Source organism: Haliotis rubra, unplaced genomic scaffold (assembly GCF_003918875.1).
Source record: "Haliotis rubra isolate DU_JTF1 unplaced genomic scaffold, ASM391887v1 Scf920, whole genome shotgun sequence".
NCBI classification, from domain to species: Eukaryota; Metazoa; Mollusca; class Gastropoda; order Lepetellida; family Haliotidae; genus Haliotis; species Haliotis rubra.
In genome coordinates this window covers 324,923-346,342 of record NW_025767658.1, presented here as the reverse complement: position 1 = coordinate 346,342, position 21,420 = coordinate 324,923, and the positions used below count along the sequence as shown (strand labels likewise).

Below are 21,420 nucleotides of genomic sequence, written 5' to 3'. Positions count from 1 at the left end.
TGGCCAAACATGGCTAAAGGAGTAATAAGGCAACCCAAATAGTATGCCATCTACGTTGTGTTTGTAGGCGTTTTGGGTGAGTCCGGGAACTTGCTCGGACACTCTCCTGAGACGTATGGAGCTGTACGCCAACAACCTGGAGAAGCTGGTGGAGGAGAAGACGCATGAGTTGCGGGAGGAGAAGAAGAAGTCGGAGGAGTTGTTGTATCAGATCCTCCCCAGGTAGATAAACACATAAAATCCACCCAAGTAGAGCAAATCAAGCAAGACTAAGACCTACACAGTGCTTCTTCGAAATGTTCCCATTTTGACTGTAAGAGACCAGGAGTCCACAGTCACTATTAGTCGGATGCAGCCCTAACGCCTTATGGTCCTGATCTGTGATCACGCGTTGTTCCGATGTTTTCGCCCTGAAGGTTTCCCCATGTTTGTAAGCACGTCAACCTTGTTAATGTGTCATTCTCCAGATGTTTTGGGTTGAATGAAAAGTACACTGCCTCTTTCTCTTTGACTGGCATGCTAACCAAAACGCAAGCAACATTTTCAGATAAGTTAGAGCTGTTCTGGTATTGTAGCATGTGGAGTGTTCAGTAAATTGTTTTGGTTGTGTTCTGAAGAATGATCTTGGAGTCATTTTTGTAACATTCTGCTGCGTTTGGACACACAGTGTCAAAACCTCAAAAGACCCGTTTCTTTAGCTATTCAAATTAAGTCCGTTTATAGCATTACATGCTTATAAAATATGTCTACATTTGAATCTGCTACAGATCTGTAGCTGAGAGGTTAAAGCCGAGGCCTGAGAGTTGAGCCCGAGGAGTTCGAATGTGTAACCATCTACTTCCAGTGACATCTGCGGTTTCACTAACATCTCTGCCAGGTCAAGCCCCCATGCAGGTTAGTTCTTGATTAAACATCACGGGGACTCCATATTCCTCTCCACTACAACATCCATGTCTGACGACCGCCTCCGTGGTGTGTAGTGATTAGAGCGTCCGCCCGGAGAGCGGAAGGTCGCGGGGTTCGATCCCCCGACCGCGTCATACCAAAAGACGTTAAAATATGGTAATTTGTTGGTCCCTGCCTGGCGCTCGGCATTAATGGGTACAATAAGGACTGGTCGGCTCGGAGTCAGTATAATGTGTCTGGAGTGGGGTATTCATGCTTCACTGCGGCATGGTATCTCAGTGGGCTAGCACTATAAAACCAGCTTAAGTCTGGGCTAGTACAAACAGCCGCACATACACATACACACGTATGCATCGCCGTCATATGAGCGAAATATTCTCAAGCACGACGTTAAACCCAATTTCACCTCACCTCACCTCCACGTCTGACAGGATGCCATGGATAACGAACACAGAAATTTAATTCTAAATTTTAAAATCTTTAGAAAATATCCGGTGTATATTTATCCACATCTGAACTCTTCAAAGGTAGAAAAATGTAGAAAAATTCATAGACAATGATGCTCGTCCACAGACTGGATAACGCCATCACGTGATGTTCAGAAGAGTAGAACGGTCTTCTTGTAATTACCGTATGTCATGTACTACAAAATACTCGCCTACGCGACCACATAGACGCAAGAAAAAATACGCAAAATGTAATCAAACAATCACAATAATTTATTTTTTTTACGGTTACATGTTTGTCCTCAGGTGGTGGACCTCCTCAACGACCTCTACTCCTGCTTTGACGCTGTCATCGACGCATACGACGTCTACAAGGTACCCGTTTGGTACCTTCATTAGGATATATAAAACAATAACCAAACAGTAGTATGATACACGTAATATTTATGCTGTGTATCAAGTGCAACCATGGACATATAGTGGTGAGATTAGTTTTACGCCACACTCAGCAATATTCCAGCTATATGGCGGCTGTCTGTAAATAATCGAGTCTCGACCAACCAATCCGTGATCAACAGTACGAGCATCGATCTACGCAATTGGGATACGATGGCACGTGTCCACCTAAGTCAGCGAGATTTAACTGCTCGATCCGTTAATCGCTTCGTACGACAAGCATGGGTTACTGAAGTTCAATTCTAACCGGATCTTCACGGGTCCATTATAGAATATACTGCTATATATCATCTACACTGGAGAATAGCCAGTCTGGATTAATTCCTGAAGCAGATTATGTGTATGGATCACTGAAATCCAGTGTTGACATAGGGGTGGCTGCGAAATGGGTATGTTCTGCCTCACGACAACGAATACTTAATGTGAATCAATAACCCGTCGCTTTTTTAGCCTACAACGTTAGGATTTATGAGTGAGAGAGTTTAGTTTTACGCCGCTTTTAGCAATATTCCGGCGGGGAAAACCAGAAATGGGCTTTTACATATTGTACCCATATGGGGAATCGAACCCGGGTCTTCGGCGTGACGAGCGAACGCTTTAACCACTTGGCTACCCACCACCCTGAAGTTATGAGTAAAATATGTACAACCTGACGGACATATTAAGATTTCCCAGATTGTGAAAGGTAGAAATCTTTGCTAGAACGGAATGAAAACACCAGCTTGTCGGGTCACTGACAATGGCAGAGAAAAAGAAAGGGAAATATGTAGCCCAGTGGTCAACATAGGGATGAAGTTGCCTCGCTTAGCCGCGTACAAGAATCCGACAACGATAGTTCAATGGTTCCATCCCCAAGTTCGTCCCAATGTTGGCCATTGGTCTGAATCAAACGATATCATTTGAGAATAATATTGCGTACACCAATTTCTAATGGTATTGAGTAAAGCAAGCAGGAATAACTGATCGTGTGTGAAACGCTAATGAGATTGATAACGTAATGTCTTCATACCCTCTCCCAGGTGGAAACTATCGGCGACAGCGTGTATGGTTGTTTCTGGCCTACCACAGAGGAACGGAAACAAACACGCCGAACAGATCGCCCTGATGTCGCTGGCTCTTCTGAGGGGCGATAGACACGTTCAGGATGCGCCACCTACCGGGGAGAAACTCAATCTGAGGATTGGCTTGCATTCAGGTAGGAAGAAGCGGCTGTAAATTATGTCCGTTGATGTACTTTAGATGTATCATTCTATGTTTCAAAATCACATGAATTTATCTCCAGACTTACCAACTGGAAACGTAGTGTGACGTTTGTTCTGATGTATATAATGTCTATTTATATATGTTTTATATATTTTTCACTACCGAGGTCAACAAGGAATTACCCCACAACAAAGTTGTGTGTGAAACTAACAAAGTTGTGTGTGTGAAACTATGCGACAAAATACTAATAGACTGACCTCTGACATAGCGACAGTGTGTTTTAAGGGTAAGGGGAGTGGGTAATATACTATGCCAATAATGGTTTGTCACCCCCTCCCCCACCCCAACCCCACACACACCTTACACACCCTCCTCCCAATACAAAAAAGAAGGGGTGACAACCATTATTGGCATGAGTTTATATACTTTGTCACGTACGCAAAATATGTTTTATCAAATTTCAGTTTTGAGCCCAATTATTGCCCGTTAAACGAAACAAACAACCAAATCTGTCCGTGATGCTAAGTAATATTCTGCAGGCGATGTGGGATGTTTGATGTTTTCTCCAAAGACAATGATTGTTGTTTTACTCCTCCTAATATGCCATATTTTATATGTTTATTTTTTCTACACATGGTAGAATATTTCTCTCATGCGGATCCGTGTGATATTTATGTTTTACACAGGGTCTGTGTGTGCGGGAGTGGTTGGACAGAAGATGCCGAGATACCGCTTATTTGGAGACACCGTAAACACGGCGTCTAGGATGGAATCTCATGGAGAGGGTGAGGACATCCCCTTAGTCAAGGGCGTTACGAGACTATGAACGTTCTGCGCCCATCATTAAAAAGACTTTCTAATGTTGTGGTTTCGTCATGGCGTCACTAACTAACCAGACGGATTCCGCCTTTCTTTGTTTCAGACAGGTTGGCGTCGGCCGGTAAAACAGTGTCGTCGATAATGAAAAATCATTTTTGTAACCATACATATCTTACATTTGCGAAATGCATCAGGTGACAAGAGTACCTTGAAGACGTTGGTAAGGACACTTGTAGACAGACAGCGAAATGGACTCAAAAACACGGAGCGAAACTCTTCTCCCACAAACTTTCAAAATAATATAAACCTTGAAATTATATTTTTCACGAACATGTTCAGATATTCCATATGTTGTTTTCCGACACTCTACACAATCTCACCACTTTGGGGTTCTCATAGTATTCTTTAGAAACAATTTCGGAACTTTTGGAATTTCAAATTATCGTCTTGTACGATTTACATCTGAGGGTTCATGTCATTTGCTCGGGATTTTATGATGCACACGTAAAATCGTAAGACGCTGTGAGGGTATGTGTTTTCATCACTTGATGTGAAGCAGTTTCATTGCAGCTCTGAAGATCCATATCAGCGACCCCACAAAACTGATTCTGGACAACTTCCTCACATTTAACATTCAAAAGAGGGGCGACATAGAGGTGAAGGTCAGTATATCAAATTTACCATGAATATAGGAAAATACGGCTTTGGATTCGTCAGGGAGGTCACATGTATCAGAACGGCATTGATGGCGTTGTGAATCCTTAATGATCCGGGTTATAAATTGTCTTCAGTACCCCATGCTTGTCGTAAGAGACGACTAACGGGATCGGACGGTCAAGCTCGCTGACTTGGTTGACACATGTCATCGTTAAACAAACAAACAAACACTGGCCCGAAGCTCATTCTGCTGATCACTGGATTGTCTGGTCCAGATTCGATTATTTATAGCCCGCCGCCATATAGCTGGAATATTGCTGAGTGCGGCGTACATCTAAACTCATTCACTCACTCAAACACTGGCCTTGTGAGCAGAACGTCTGCAATTTGAAAAATTACCCATAGGACGGCATGTCAAAAGGTTTTGAAGCAGTAATAGTTCTTGAAATATCCATGTACTTCACAGGTAACATGATCAGTCTCACAATGTCGGTAGAACGACTTGCTACAACAAAAATATATCATATACCTGGACTTACCCAATAAGGGTTGAAAATGTTAAACACCTACGGCGTCCTCCTGTGGCTTGCACGGGTGTTCTGATAAATATTGCGAATTGAAACTCACACCAAAAGGAGAAATTTCCTGTTCATTTAGGAGCGTGTGGTAGCCTCGTGGTTAAAGCGCCCGCTCGTTCGGCTGAAGACCCGGGTTATACTCCCCACATGGGTACAATGTGTGAAGCCCATTTCTGGTGATATTGCTCGAATATTGCTAAAGGAGTCGTAACACCATACCCACTCACTCACTCTGTTCAATTAATATAACAGTAATGCATGCAAAGCTTGTTGATATGGACTCTTGTCCTCTTCTGCAACAGCGGTTTAAGGATTTTACTTTTATTACAGGGGAAAGGTGTGATGTCTACATATTGGTTGCTGGCGTCCTCCCCTAGTCTCCTGACACTGGCGGAAGATCTCCCCCAATCGTCTTTTGTGACTAGTGATTATTGTCAATGTCAAACTTTCCTGCCTAACTTATATAAACATTAAGTGTTCATTCTTACAAAGTATTGAATAAGCACGACATGGCCACTAGCTTTGGGAGGGAGTAATTAAAGGAAGCCACAGAACTTCACCCTGAGGAAATTGGAAACGTGTGAAATCCCTCAATCAGTTAAGATTTCAAGTAACGTGAGAAACGAAGCCTCGTTTGGATACAGAGCAGCAGTTGAAATCACCGCTCGATGACTACCCTCAAGTGCCTCACCGATGTGGTACCAACAGAGACAGATTGTAATAATGTCGTCATATACTTGCATGGTTCTTGAGACAGATTGTGATGATGTCATGTGAAGCCACTCCTACCTCAAATGTCAATTATATTCAAAGGTCGACTTAATCTTTGAAGAAAACTTCAAACGGAGAAACGTTGTAATTAAGTCGTTTCATGCATATATTTGCATAAATCTTTATCAGTCCTGCCTGAGATGTCAAGTTCATTCATTGGTCGATGTAAACTTTGATAAAAGAAATTCCGTGGTTGTGGTAAATATGGCAAATGATTTATGGCCACCATTGAAGTCGAACTCTTGTCCGTGGGGTGAGAATGTCAAGGTCATAATCAAACAGAAATCATGCTAAAGCTTGTGCCGCACTTTACAAAACAAATGTTACAGCACATGTGATTAAACGATTCTGATTGGATATTACATTGAAAAGGTCAAGGTCAAAATGACTTACTGGTCAACTTCAGCTTTTGTTGTGTAAACCATAATATCTTTGTCATCATCTGAGATAAAGGATACTCTCTACAGCCTATACGCCTAAAGCAAAGCTTAATAGGAAACTCTCCATGGAGAGGACAGCACAATACAATTTAAAACGAATGACATCGGAAACCAAGCTAACTTTAAGCTTTTATTAGGATGCCTGTTAGTAAAAGAGTTTTAGTGCCCGAAGTCCATCAAGCTGGAATAGAAAGGAAAATAGATAGATAAAAACAGACAAAAATAATTTGAAAGATTTCATAAATTAAGCCTAGGCAGTCCGCCTGTCTTAAATCATTCGTCCCAGATTCTCTGATTATAATACCACAATATATATACACATTGAAGTGAATCACGATATTCCAATGAATATGTCTCGAAGATGACGACGATACTCACGTGTGTTTTGCGGAACGACACACATGCTTCCTCCGCAGTTGGTTCCGCAGCACAGCGTTCCTGTTGGCATACACACAGCAAATGGGACGTCATCGGTTATACCACAACGGGGAAATAGTTCAGTAGTTACATCACTCTTATAAACAGAGATATAGAGATACTAGCCACAAAATGACATACATGCTATGGATCATGTTTTGATATATACTCATGTCAATAATGGTTGTCACCCCCTCCACCCCACCCCACACCCCTCTCCAACTAAAACAAATGAAGGGGGTGACAACCATTATTAGCATGAGTATATTATAACAAATCGACAACGAGGATCAAAATGAACTAATACGTAATTATCTGGTAACCTCTTTTGGGCCTAAGTTTTATGATGAACTGAAAGAGGCCTGCAATACTGGGCACGGTTTTGAAAATCCAGCGTATGACAGGATCATTGCACACGCTTATCCGTGTGCAACATCAGCTACTGAAAATTGCACCTAAATGCACTTTTGCCCCGTGGTAATCCAGACAGCATGACTCAAACTAGGTCAAAGAAACATGCCATTGCAAACCACTTTCTTTGAGTGATAATAGGGTATACTATCAGTATTGGACTTTCGATCAGCTACTCGGCGACATGCAGGTGGTCGACAGTGTTCCAACCTTTCAGCGTAAAGACGGGTTTCTCATGATTGACATCACGTCCATACACACATCCAAGCATACGACAACAGCAGACCTACCTTGAGGGCACCCCGCACATCAAGCATGCGGCAACAGCAGACTTACCTTCTGGGCAGCCTGGTAGGTCATCCCGTCCACACATGATAGGGCAGATGCCGGAATAAGGCGAACGAACGCGAGGACAACCTGTTGAAAGGGGTGAGAGCTGATAGATATACCCTGCAGATGAATTCCAAGTTATATAAAAATTATAATAAAAAGGTAAGCGAGGTAATGATATCCACATGTAGAATAGGCATTCACAGAGACAGGTGGAGACTTTAGACTCATTTCCTTCCGAGGATTGCACCAAAATGCACTTTTGTCGCTCTATCAAGCGAGGGACTATTTCAGGGCGATTCCTTGAGTCCTTTTCTTCTCTGTTTGTCAGTCAATCGTAAAGAGGAAGGTTGTCGTTGCCAACCAGGAACCCATTCAGAAGAGATCTCCAAAATCTCACCTCAACTCCTTCACATAGTACCTTGAAATTATTGCCAGGGTAGAATCCACCTCGGGAAGGCGATTCTTCCTTGTCGGCTCGCCGCGAATAGCTGCTCACTTGCTGATACGGCGTTAAACAACATTTACTCTCACCCAATCCTTGTTGAGTCTTTCAAGCTCCACAAAACCAACATCATTCATCATCATTCATCTGAAACGTAGCAAAGCACAAAGAGTTGATCGGCAATTGACCTGGTGCAGAATTGATTGACTATCTGCTGGGTGGTCAAATCTGTAATACTTATGGAGACAGGTTAGAACGTCCTACCATATTCATGCGGTGTTTTTGATTGGACGAAACAGGAATTTGACACACTGACACAAAAACATTCACGTTAGACAATATCAAAATCTGTTTGAGTTTGATCTTTCCTTTGACTGCCGAAACATTAACTGAGAACAATAATATATAATATAAGGACGGGGTTCGGCCTCTAACACCAGTTAAGAGGGTGAAGCATATTCTGTCTGTCTCTCGCCGTGACAATGCTGAGGGAGTGGTGAGCTGTAACATCTCAATTCAAGTCTCTAATTTTCACAAGCTTAAAATATATTACATACTGATTATTTACATTAGATTAATCTAAATATGTATTAATATTCATACTGAAAATATCCTACTTACCACCCGTTGTTGGCCATTGCGGAAAGTTCACGCTTGCTGTAATTAAAACGAAATTATTGAAGATCTATAAATGCCAGTGCACCTGAAATCATCAAATAATTACAGAGTGGTTTACAAATATACTTACGTTATTGTTTGTGAGCATATCTTAGACGTTTGCATATGGCAACACATACCCGATGTAAGGTTATACTCTATATTACATCGTGTAACAGAACCGTTTCTATCTGAGTGAGTGAGTACGATTTTACGCCGTTCCTAGCAATATTCCAGCTATATCCTGGTAGAGGCACCAGGAATGAGCTTCACACATTGTATCCATGATGAAAACCGTAGCCTTCGACGTGATAGACCAACGCTATAACCACTAGGCTACTCCCACAGCCCCTTAAATAGACGATGTTATCTGAGACGATATTATCTGTGAACTATGTTCATCTTTTACACCAAAACTATTTGAAAAAATGGCAATAAATTCCATATTGTTCAGTGAAGCCTATTCGGGTGTCCCCTGCTGTGATATTGCTGGAATATGGCTAAAAAGCGGCGTAAAACTAGACTCACTCACTCGGTCACTCACTCCATGTTGGTCCATGCTGATCCTTGTCCTTAACCTAAATCTACTGTCAAAACCTAAATAGGGTGCATATAAAATTAAATTCACTCACTCACTCCATGCTGATCCCTATACAGTCTCTATTACAGTTACATATAGACGTTGTCCTTAATCTCTATCTACTTTCAAAACCTAAATAGAGTGAATGTAAAACCGGGGATCGTTGCGGAACGAAATATCATCATAATTAGAGGTAAAGAAAAAGGTTGTATTCATAAATTTCATTCCACCTTGAAATCATGTGATTTTGATATATATATACTCATTTCCAAAAAGAAATTTGAATCACGTGAAATTGAGACAATGGTGAATAAGGAGACTCTGTGCTCATGATAACATGCTTAGTGAACACTGCCATTACATTACATTGTAAGAGTCCTTACATTGAACACACGAATGATGTTTATTCATACTATGTAAATAAGACGTCGTATTGCGCTGTTTAGTAACGTCATTGAAGACTCATGGAACATGGCATTCCAGTCTCCATTAGCAGTCCCTACCGCCTTGATTTATGTTTCATGTCAATATGAACATTCTCGTATCTTTTGAAATTCAGTGTACTATCACAGTAACCTTCTGATCAGCAACCAATGTTAGCCGTAAAAATCAAAACAGAGTAGCGGGTGGTCATTCTCGCTGATTTGGTTAATAGATGCCATTGTATCTCATTTGCATAGACCCGTGAAGGTCCGGGTTAGAATGAGCCTTCAGTAACCCATGCTTGTCGTAAGAGGCGACTAACGGGATCGGGTGGTCAGGCTCGCTGGCTTGGTTGACACATGTCATCGGTTCCCGATTGCGTAGATCGATGCTCATGTTGTCGATCACTGGATTGTCTGGTCCAGACACGATTATTTACAGACTGCCGCCTTATAGCTGGAATATTGCTGAGTGCGGCGTGAAACTTAACTCGAGCATGACCATCGATCCCGTTAGTCGCCTCTTACGACAAGCATGGGTTGCTGAAGATTCATTCTAACCCGGGCCTTCGCGGGTCTTCTCATAACCGAACACAAACAAGTTTGGAAGTTATGGAACACTTGTTTGCATTAACAATATTTTTCACAAGGTTGTTTTTTCTGTTGCATTTCATAAGCACTACAAAGCTCGTTCTAAGTCATGATTGAAAACATCTTATAGACTAAATTTATATTCATAACATACCTGTCTTCATTTAAGGATGTGAAAATTGCAGATGCTTTTGTGCAATTTGCAAAAGAAATGGAAAGAACTACCTGTATCTATCTTCTTTATTGTAGGTGCACTGACAAATATAACCAGGAAAAAATTTGATAAATGACGCTAACCATTTATCTTTGATGATTGATCGGTTGTATTGAACCGATCACCATTTATAAGATTTTAATCAAGTCCCAACACTAGTGTCTAACACTGCGGACATGTTGGAATATCACTATGACAGACGTGCATCCAGTTTTACTGCAGAAAATAAATGAAATATGTTACCGGACAGAGCCACAGAACAGAGGCACAGCACACACCAGTAGAATCTTCATGACTTTAATAACCACTGTCTTGAACAGTGGTAAACTGGCAGATGTCTTTGTGATAACACATGCTGATTAGACATGCCTCTCATATTTCGGGTTTTTTTTTCTAAATAACTTGATAAAGGGTTATTTAAAGGCAACTAAATAAAGCTCGGTTGGAAAAATGGTAACTAATGTTAGGGTACGATGACCCGCAAGGAAGAAGGTTTTCAGGCTACCCGTGGTAAACCTGTGGGAATTTGTCATATGCATAGAGCCATACTGACTGCTATTACAGAGGTCACTAGGAACCGTTAATAATTTATGGCTAGGGGGGCTGATGATGATTTTTTAAAGGGGATTGGGGTGGGGGTGTCATCCGTATTGTTCTGGGGGAGTCAGGGGGTCATCAATTTTGTACACATGTACCTGGGGGCAATTTTGTACATAGATATATTAAAAGATATACTAAAATTATCGGAAGGGAAGGTGGGGGAGGGGATGATTGTCTTTGTACATGACATGTAGGGCGGGTGGCTTACTTTGTGTCAAAAAAAGGTAAAGGGGATGGGGTCATTCCCATTGTACACGCTTCTCCATGAAATTAAATATAGTCAAATGAACCAAATCTAAGGTTCTTAAAACTTCTTTTTGCGATTCCCGGACGCCATAAATAAACAGATTCATTTAGAAAGAATATTAACCACTTTCTGTCACGATGGAAGAACTACGCACTGCATGTCCAAGGTTACAGCAAAAATATCTGACATTCCATCATATAGATAAACATGTAGATGTCCCACACCTGTCCCATTCTATTTAAGTCCTTATCATGGTGTACAACTCAGCCAACTGACGTGGAGGTTCATTTGAACGCCTTCAGTGACCAGTCCCAGTCGTTGTTTTACAACATGAAGGTTTTACTGTGTGCGCTGCTCTCTGTACTGTGGTATTTTTCAGGTACCACATTGGCTTGTTTTGTACATCAATATTGTCAATATCTGGTTTCACGGCACAGCTAGATGTTGATACAGAACCAAACGTTCAAAATTGTCTTCGCATCAAATCTCTGTTCTTTGGTATTATTTATTTAGCTGATGACCAAAGTCTGATATTGACAAGGCAAAATGAACATTAGTTCAAATTATATACGTGGATCGGGTTATTACAGGCCCCGTTCCACTAAGCGATATCAACTCTGCGACAGGGGGCGTTGGGTAGTCAAGTAGTTAAAGCGTGGGTACAATGTGTGAAGCCCATTTCTGCAATTGTCCCCATCGTGATATTTCTGGAATATTGCTGAAAGCGGCTTGCAAAACACAACTCACTCATTATAACTTGACTCTCTTAGTGAAGGAAGGCACGACGGTTTCTGCATGCTGTACCTTTCATGCCACTGGTTACAGTCCTAGCCTTGTTATAATGCCATGTGGCATTGTGACCTGGTTGAACCCACAGTCCGCCTGTCTGTCAATAGTGCCAGCAGCAAAGCAGCAACCAGAGCTGTTAACGTATCCTTGAAATATTGGGGTTTAGAACTGGCTGTAACTCAAGCTCATGACATAACTCCATACTGAAATTCTGTCTTTTTATACAAGTGTATCCATTCTTTTTCAGCCCTGATTCCGAGTCAGTCGAATGGTCGGTATCAATTAGCTAAACATACATATATATATAAGTATTAAGTCAGTAACATGACAGCACTCAGCAATGTGATATATATATGTTGTGTGGCTTTGAGTAAAATTATAATACAATGTGAAACAGTGTGTGAGATTGTTGCTGTTATTGATTCAGTAATGGACAGTGGGGTGGATTTGGTGTGAATGCCTGCAATGTCCAAGATGGAAATGTCAGGATGATTTGCAACCTTAGAGGATCCATGTCTGCATTACACTATCCACTTATTCCACATACAACAGCGCATGCAATGTTCCATTTTGTAGGTATTTGTGAGGGCGCATTTCTGGTCAACTGTTTCTGTTGACCCCTTGCATGTTCGCCAAACGTCCATCGAAGACAACAGCAACCTGCAGGTAAGGCTATCCGACGTTATCTGTCCAAAGATGCAGGTTGAGCTAGTTTGGCGTAAGTGTGCAGTGTGTACCTGTACAGTTAGGCAGGTTAAACGAGTTTGGTGTAAGTGTGCAGTGTGTACCTGTACAGGTAGGCAGGTTGAGCTAGTTTGGTGTAAGTGTACAGTGTGTACCTGTACAGCTGGAGGCAGAGTTGAGCTAGTTTGGTGTAAGTGTGCAGTGTGTACCTGTGTACAAGGGGCAGGTTGAGATAGTTTGGTGTAAAGTGTGCAGTGTGTACCCTGTACAAGGAGGCAGGTTGAGCAGTTTGCAGTGTAAGTGTGCAGTGTGTACCTGTACAAAGGGGCAGGTTGAGCGAGTTTGGTGTAAGAAGTGAACTGTGTGTACCTGTACAAAAGGAGGGCAGGTTGAGCTAGTTTGGTGTAAGTGTGCAGTGTGTACCTGTACAAGGAGGCAGGTTGAGCTAGTTTGGTGTAAGTGTACTGTGTGTACCTGTACAAAGGAGGCAGAGTTAAGCTAGTAGTTTGGTGTAAGTGTACTGTGTGTGTACCTGTACAAGGGGCAGGTTGAGCTAGTTTGTGTGTAAGTGTGCAGTGTTTACCTGTAAAAGGAGGCAGGTTGAGCTAGTTTGGTGTAAGTGTGCAGTGTGTACCTGTAAAGGAGGCAGGTTGAGCTAGTTTGGTGTAAAGGGTACAGTGTGTACATGTACAGGGGAGGCAGGTTAAGCTAGTTTGAATTGTAAAGTGTACTGTGTGTACCTGTACAAGGAGGCAGGTTGAGCTAGTTTGGTGTAAGTGTACTGTGTGTACCTGTACAAGGAGGCAGGTTGAGCTAGTTTGGTGTAAGTGTGCAGTGTGTACCTGTACAAGGAGGCAGGTTGAGCTAGTTTGGTGTAAGTGTGCAGTGTGTACCTGTACAAGGAGGCAGGTTGAGCTAGTTTGGTGTAAGTGTGCAGTGTGTACCTGTACAAGGAGGCAGGTTGAGCTAGTTTGGTGTAAGTGTACTGTGTGTACCTGTACAAGGAGGCAGGTTGAGCTAGTTTGGTGTAAGTGTGCAGTGTGTACTGCCTGTAGAGGAGGCAGGTTGAGCTAGTTTGGTGTAAGGGTACTGTGTGTACATGTACAGGGAGGCAGAGTTAAGCTAGTTTGGTGTAGTGGTGTACTGTGTATGCCTGTACAAGGAGAGCAGGTTAAAGCTAGTTTAGTGTAGGTGTACTGTGTGTGTGTACCTGTACAAGGAGAGGCAGGTTAAGCTAGTTTGGTGTAAGTGTACTGTGTGTACCTGTGTGTACAAGGAGGCAGAGTTGAGCTATGTTTGTTGTAAGTGTGCAGTGTGTACCTGCCTGTACAAGGGGGGCAGGTTGAGCTACTTTGGTGTAAGTGTACAGTGTGTACCTGTACAAGGAGGGAGGTTGAGCGAGGGTGGTGTAAATGTGCACTGTGTATCCGTGTATGTCCATACGCTAAAAAACTTGGGTTTAACCACTGTTCAGTATCTAATTTAATACGTAGTGTAACTGTATACACTTTTATCTCTTCCTGCTCAACTCCCAACGTGACATTTGAATACATATAATACGGCATAAAATCGTGTACATTCTCAATACTATTGACAATGAGGTTTAATTTAATGTTTAAATTTCTTCCTTTTTGAGATCTTGAAAGAGTTTAAGAAGTAAGGTACTGAAACACGATGTAATACATAACTGTAAACCTACTGTAAAATGGAATATATTTATGTCAAATAATTATTTACTGTTGAAATGTCATACATATGTACATAATCAATCTTCTTCCTGTTGTATTGGAGCGGGCAATAAGATAGGCCTTTGGCTTGTTGGCCAATCCTTTCATTACGCAGAATGAATAAAAATTCTTTACATCAAATATTCCTGTTTTCAAGTCTTACAACTCGATAGCTTCCCTTCTATACCTGCTTTTAGCTCCCTAATACAGCACTGACATTGACATAGGAATATTCAGTCACCATCTTACTGGCCTTTAATGAGTTCATCTTACCAACCAAATACCCGACGTGACTTTGGTTATATACACGGCGTAAAATCACAATCATTCTCGATAATATTGACAATGAGGTTTCATTTTAATGTTTGAATTCTCTTTTCTGTTTTAAGGTCTAACTACTGTGGCGGTTGTAATGCCGACTTCTACCTGGGAGGTAAAAGCGATTGCGGCAGTTCAATCTGAATGACATATGACAATTTGAAAAATAAAATGGTCTCTCAATGACCACATTCTTTTTTATCGCCTTTGTCCGTGGTGTGCCAGGTGTATGGTACATCTCCCCATGGAAGCAGACTGACACGGCGGAAGACACGAAGATCCGGGCTATAATTGGTCTTCAGTAACCCATGCTCGTCACGTAAGAGGCAGCTAACGGGATCGGGTGGTCAGGCTCGCTGAGCTTGGTCGACATATGTCATCGTATCTATTTTACGTAGAACTATGCTCATGGTGTTGATCACTTTGGTTTGTATGGAGACTCGATTATTCACATACTGCCGCCATAAGAGCTTCATTTCTATGTTCAAATGATAAATGTGTGTAGTTATCGTACGGATATATGCGGAAGAGAGAACCATTAATTAGTTCACAACACGTTAACACATACAACGGAGAATTGCAAATTATATGAAAATATGTACGCATTTATTATATGGACCCGTGGCCTACATACCGAATAAAATACTTGACATATAAGGAAATGGCGGTCCATAATAACTTATGTCCCCTAACTGAACTGTTCTAGGACCATAAACATTTTCGTTGCTGACACAAGAGCACTTAATTCATACCAGTGTAAATATCACACTCGGTAAGAACCACAAATTGATATGGAAATGTTGGAGTCGTAACACTGAAGGACTGTTTTCGGCTGCCAACATTTCATGCAAAGATCCTTGTCAGGTATATTATTCCGCCATGATTCCTGGCACCGCGTTCTGAGGCAGGTTTAAGCTTAAACAACGCGTATATATGTATGAAGGCCGGCTCTTACTGCATGACATACTTTCCAAGCCTCATCAAAGATCACACTAGTCATAATCCGCTTTGTTTATGCTCCAGGATTCACTATCTCTTTGTTGTTTATAGTGCGGGCTTCACTATCCCGTTGTTTATACTCGCAGGCTTCAATATACTTTGTTTATAGTGCAGACTTCACCACTACCTGTTGTTTATACTCGTATTTCACTATCCCTTTGTTTACTACTGCAGGCTTTATTATTCCTTTGTTTTATACTCCAGGATTCACTATTCCTTTGTTTATAGTACAGGTTTCTGCTTCATGGAGTTGTTTATAGTGCAGGCTTCGCTAACAGTTGTTTATAGTGCAGGCCTTCAAATATCCCTTTGTCTATATGCTGCAGGCTTGCAACTATCCCTGTTTTTGCTCTGGGCTTCACTATCCCTTTGTTTTATACTGCAGGCTTAGCTCTCCCCTGTTTTATATCAAGCAGGCTTCACTCATCCCTTTGGTTTATGCTGCGGGCTTAATCCTCTGTTTTTGCTACTGCAGGCTTCACTATCCCTTTGTTTATGCTGGAAGCTTAACTATATGATGTTTTATACTACAGGCTTAACTATACCATTCTCATCTCTGCAGGCTTTCACTCTGTAAACGCTTCTATCTACGGAAGGCTATGCCTTGCAGTCCTAATCCCCATTGTATTGTATTGTGGCCAACCTCCGCGCACTTGTCTGCTATGCCTCCTCTATATTCAAATTCTCTTCTTCACTTGTTTGATAACGGTGTTGTGAACTCTACACCGAAACGTTGCCTCCCACTGTCCTGTAAAATTGTTCATCCATATATTGTCATCCTTTCTAGGAGCTCCAACTTCTAACTACTGCCTCTCAAGTAACATGATCTTTCTTGAATACTCCCCACATTCATATTGCACATACTGCGCCATGCGAGTAAGCGAACCCTATATAGGTTGCTCTGTTTTGCTGGTAAAGATAAACTTGAAACTTTGGCACACATTTTCATAGAAATAAGGGCTATGACACGTTTTGTAGATAACGACGCCTATTTATTCTTTATCATGACGCTATACCAGTCTACGATGGATTAACCTTGTGCACTGACTCAGCATTTACCCAATGAAGGAACTAGATTTAGCCTCAAAACGTCGTGTAAAGAACAACCAGAAGTGGTTAATATATCCATTAAACATGTCTTCAAAGCCCAAATGTACTGTTGCGTCAGATCTACAAACACATTTATTGTCGGTACATGTTCGTTATCTCATGTAAGCTGTGTGCATGTCACGTCTAGCAACAATACAAATATGGCAACCAGGAAATGGCATTGTACAACACCTCCTGGGAGCAAGTAATGATATTTGGAGAGGAAAGTTACACCAACTCAACAACTTCAGCTTGTGTAAACTGGCCATTACAGCTGTATATAGTTCAGGTATTTCATTGAAGGCAGCCAAAGTTATACCGTATATACTAATTTATCATAGAACATGCAATGTTTTACAGAAGTATTTGTGGGATCAATAAAGTTATACCAGTATATAGCTCAAATTTATCATGGGGCAATGGCTTTACCGTATATTACTCAAGTATCTATTATTATAAGTTAGAGGAGAATTTATGATATTTATTATATAGAACAGAATTTATAGCGTATATACATAGAGTATTTATTAGCATAGAGACAGGAGAGGGTTATATACCGTATATACCCTCAATTATTTTATTATAGAACAAGACAGGGTTATGCCGTATATTACTCAAGTATTTATTATAGAACAGAGGTTATACCGTATATACCTCAAGTATTTATAGGATTATACAGTATATACCTTAAGTATTTATTATATGGACAGGATTATACCGTATATACCCTCAAGTATTTATTATAGAACAGGAGAGGGTTATACCGTATATACCTCAAGTATTTATTATTATAGAACAAGGACAGGATTATACCGTGCCTACCTCAGTATTTATTATAGAAACAGTAGACGGTTATACCGTATATACCTCAAGTATTTATTATAGAACAGGACAGGTTTTATACCGTATATATACCTCCGTATTTATTTATTATAAGGTATACCGTATATACATCAAGTATTTATAGAACGGATTATTCCGTATACCATAAAGTATTTATAGAACAGGACAGGATTATACCGTATACCGCAAGTATTTCATTATAGAACAGGACAGGATTATACCGTACCGTATATACCAGAAGTATTTAGCTTATAGAACAAGTCAGGTTTATACCGTACATACATCAAATAAATATTATACCACATTTACCCTCGAGAATTTAATGCATGAACAGAACGGCATTATACCGTATATACCTAACATGTGGTAATCAGTACACAGGATTTTCTCTTCCCTTCATAATCTCAGTTATTCTGACATAGGTCATACATGGATCTACTCCCTGATTTCCACCCGCAGTTAATCCGACCATAATTAACGAATATCGGATTATAATTAATCCCTCTAATTTGGGAGAGTTCTTGGCTGGCTGGATATTGCCAGTTTCGGAGCATGTGGTGGACCTCCATAATTTATGTTCCTTCTGGTTTCTTTGCCAAAGAAGTACGAGTCACAGGCCAGTTTTCAAAATGTGCAGCTTTTAGTGTAGGTGATTAGCAATGTTCACCAATAATTATTAAAGAACTGTCCTATCAAATGTCATCTATAACAGTACCATGTACATTTTTATATATACTGACATATGGGTAAAGTGTAGAACTGGACTTGCGTTTTTAATCTCCTACTAATCATTTTTCTATCCCCACACTAACTTTGTTGCATCATAATCATTTTTAATCAGTTTATTGACAAAGGTGCCATTAAGGTAATACGTAAGCAAACTGACATTGCCCCTTTGGAGGTTCGACTCTATTGCAGCTAATCGTAGTAGTGTAAAGCTTCTGATTATTGTTCAAATCGGCTTCAACAATTCAAATTCGGCTTAAAGGATCAAATCAATAAATAAATAACATCTGATTAGAAACTAGTTGGGTTGGCGACAAATCCCCGCGTAACCTTGTGCATGGTCATCTTTATCTCACTATTGACATTGATCATGTATGTTGTGTGATCGTTAAGCATTAAATCCACCCCCGTCATAAATATAACGGGTTTCAGGATATTAGCTTTGGTTGGCTTATCACTGACTGCTACCGCTTGGTAATGGGAGTGATTCTGTAGGCCTGGCATGGACTGCACGTAGGTAAGTCGAACACACACATTCACAATAGTTGTTATCCGTGAGAAGATCCGGTTTATAGTGTTGGCTAGGTGAAGCTTACTATCCTGCAAGAATATCGGAGCCGTCGGTTTCAGTCTTGGGTCCTTTGGTTTCAGTGCCGATTCCCCTGAAACATGTGTTCCTGAATTAAGAATAAGTGCCAATTCCAATGTGTAAAATAGAGAGGTTTCAGCGACCCATAGAGAGGGCGACTAACGGGATCGGGTCGTCATGCTCTCTGACTTGCTGGTTACGTGTCATCAATTAATCATGATGTTGATCACAGGATTGTCTGGACCTCAGACTCGATATATTGAAGTAATTATGGAATATTGATGAGTGCGGCAGTAACCAACAAAAGAAACACATTTTGCGAATTGCAATCCATACTAGTGAAGCTAGTGCGCCTTAGGCGAGTGAAAAGTTGTGTCCGATTAGCGTAGCCTCAATCATATGACCGAGGGTTCGATGGTCCCGATTCGCAGTTCCAGGTCGGTATCACCTCGAATTCAGAAAAGCCGAAGTCCTTTTATTACTTCCGGTATTCAAACGCACACCAAGCCGACACACAGCGATGTAACGGGGACACTGTTCAAGACAGGGTGGCACGATTTAATTCACACCTGGTCGTCTGGACATACAGCGATATAACGGGGACACTCGTTCAAGATAGGGTGCACTATTTACCTCACACCGGCCGTCTGGACAACTGAGGGGTAAACTTATCATTATCGTTACAGTTATTAGTGTTAAGCATATTGATAGATTATTATCATTATTACTTTTACTGTTATCATTATCATTTACAGATTAAAATGCATAACAACAGCGGACTTTCTTAACATATACAGTGTCCTAGTTCATCATTATGCGCTCTCTTAAAATACCCATATAAACGTGAACAAGAACAGTGTATTTATTTTATATTTTTTAAGAATATTAAAACTTCACTACCTCGTCCCTTGCGCTGCAAAGCACAGGGAAGATGTCTGTTAGATAAACTTAGTTGATCTTGCGAAATCTTCATTACCACGGGTGGGTAATAAATTACCGTTAATTCTGGTAAATATCTTGAAACCGATTGGATACACACGCGTCTATGAAAGTCGAATATAAGGACTCCTCTGAGTTCATTGTCTACACCAGCAGAGTATGTGGCTCGCCAGGTGGCGGAGTAGCCCTCCGTGGTGTAGTGAGTTAGAGCGTCCGCCCGGAGAGCGGAAGGTCGCGGGTCTGATCCCCGACCCGCGTCATACCAAAAGACGTTAAAATATGGTAATTTGCTGGTCCCTGCCTGGCGCTCGGCATTAATGGGTACAACAAGGACTGGTCGGCCTGGAGTCAGTATAATGTGTCTGAGTGGGGTATTCATGCTTCACTGCGGCATGGTATCCCAGTGGGCTAGCACTATAAAACCAGCTTCAGTCTGGGCTAGTACAAGCAGCCGCACATACACATACACGCATGCATCGCGTCGTCATATGAGCGAAATATTCTCGCTAATGACGTTAAACCCAATTTCACCCTCACCTCACTCATAGCACGCTAAATACCACTACATCGCATGGTGGGAACAAAGGAAGAATTTAACAGCGTCTGTGACAAACACCTCCAGTCTGTTATTAATCGCAGTCTCAAAGCCATAAGGTCATAGGTTGAGTCAGGGTAACGCCTTGACTTGCTGCGGTGTATGTAAACAGGGCGTAATGGTCTGCATTTACAACTAGCCAGCCCGATGGTCTGGTTGAAGAAATTTGAATGGCATCATTCCATGCATCTGAGTAAATTCACCAAAATCTATTTTTTTTCAAAATTGGGCGTTACATTTAGACTTGATAATTACTGTTTGAACATTGGACTATCGCATCACAAGCTCCGTAAAGCACTGCGTTGACATATATTATCGCTACAAACAGAGACACCTGTAGCAGATGCGTGGAGTCAGATTCTCTGAAGAAAAAAGACTGTTGTAAATAGGACTTTTAGACAGAAAAATACATGCCCTCAGGTTCATTAAAGAGTATATTCATTGTAGGATGGATTGATTTAAACGACATGTATTGTTCACTGTAGAAGGCACTGTGTTCTTAATCTGATTGGTTGAAAACGTATTGATCAAATGGTATTCGATTCCCGGAAATTCGCTGCGTATTAATACATTCAAACATCGCTCACACCATTGTATTGTTATTGTCAGTCAGCTGTGATGACGTAATTAAATCATATTGTGACGGCGTAGGTCGGAATGACGTCACAATAGAGCAGCGTTCCAGATGTCTACCATGGGAGACAGCTGAAATGGCCGGCTGATGACATTCTCTCACTGCTGTCGATGTCAATGGAGCAGACACAAAAAACGTGCAGACCTTTGGCTACTTTTGTATACAATGTCGATAACATCATAAGTTGAAGCTCTCCGGGTCTTATTGGAGCATTGGAAGCACGGGAATATTTCCATTTGAAACCTCCCGCTGACGAATCTGGTTGCCAAATGAATCTCCATGCTGCAAATGTTCAATA

At 41.2% G+C, this 21,420-nt stretch overlaps 2 long non-coding RNA genes and 1 pseudogene across 2 annotated transcripts; 2 read left to right on the top strand and 1 right to left on the bottom strand.

Annotated features, from left to right (window-relative positions):
- Positions 1-104: 104 nt before the first annotated feature.
- On the top strand, positions 105-5,539 carry LOC124264384 (annotated as a pseudogene).
- An 854-nt stretch (positions 5,540-6,393) lies between these two features.
- LOC124264392 lies at positions 6,394-10,699 on the bottom strand. Its single transcript, XR_006895121.1, has 5 exons — positions 10,587-10,699; positions 8,501-8,536; positions 7,441-7,521; positions 6,655-6,714; positions 6,394-6,457 (listed from the first exon to the last, which is right to left on the bottom strand). It is a non-coding gene; the product is annotated as an uncharacterized LOC124264392 (long non-coding RNA).
- A 1,518-nt stretch (positions 10,700-12,217) lies between these two features.
- On the top strand, positions 12,218-14,875 carry LOC124264374. Its single transcript, XR_006895119.1, has 3 exons — positions 12,218-12,250; positions 12,556-12,645; positions 14,780-14,875. It is a non-coding gene; the product is annotated as an uncharacterized LOC124264374 (long non-coding RNA).
- Positions 14,876-21,420: the final 6,545 nt, after the last annotated feature.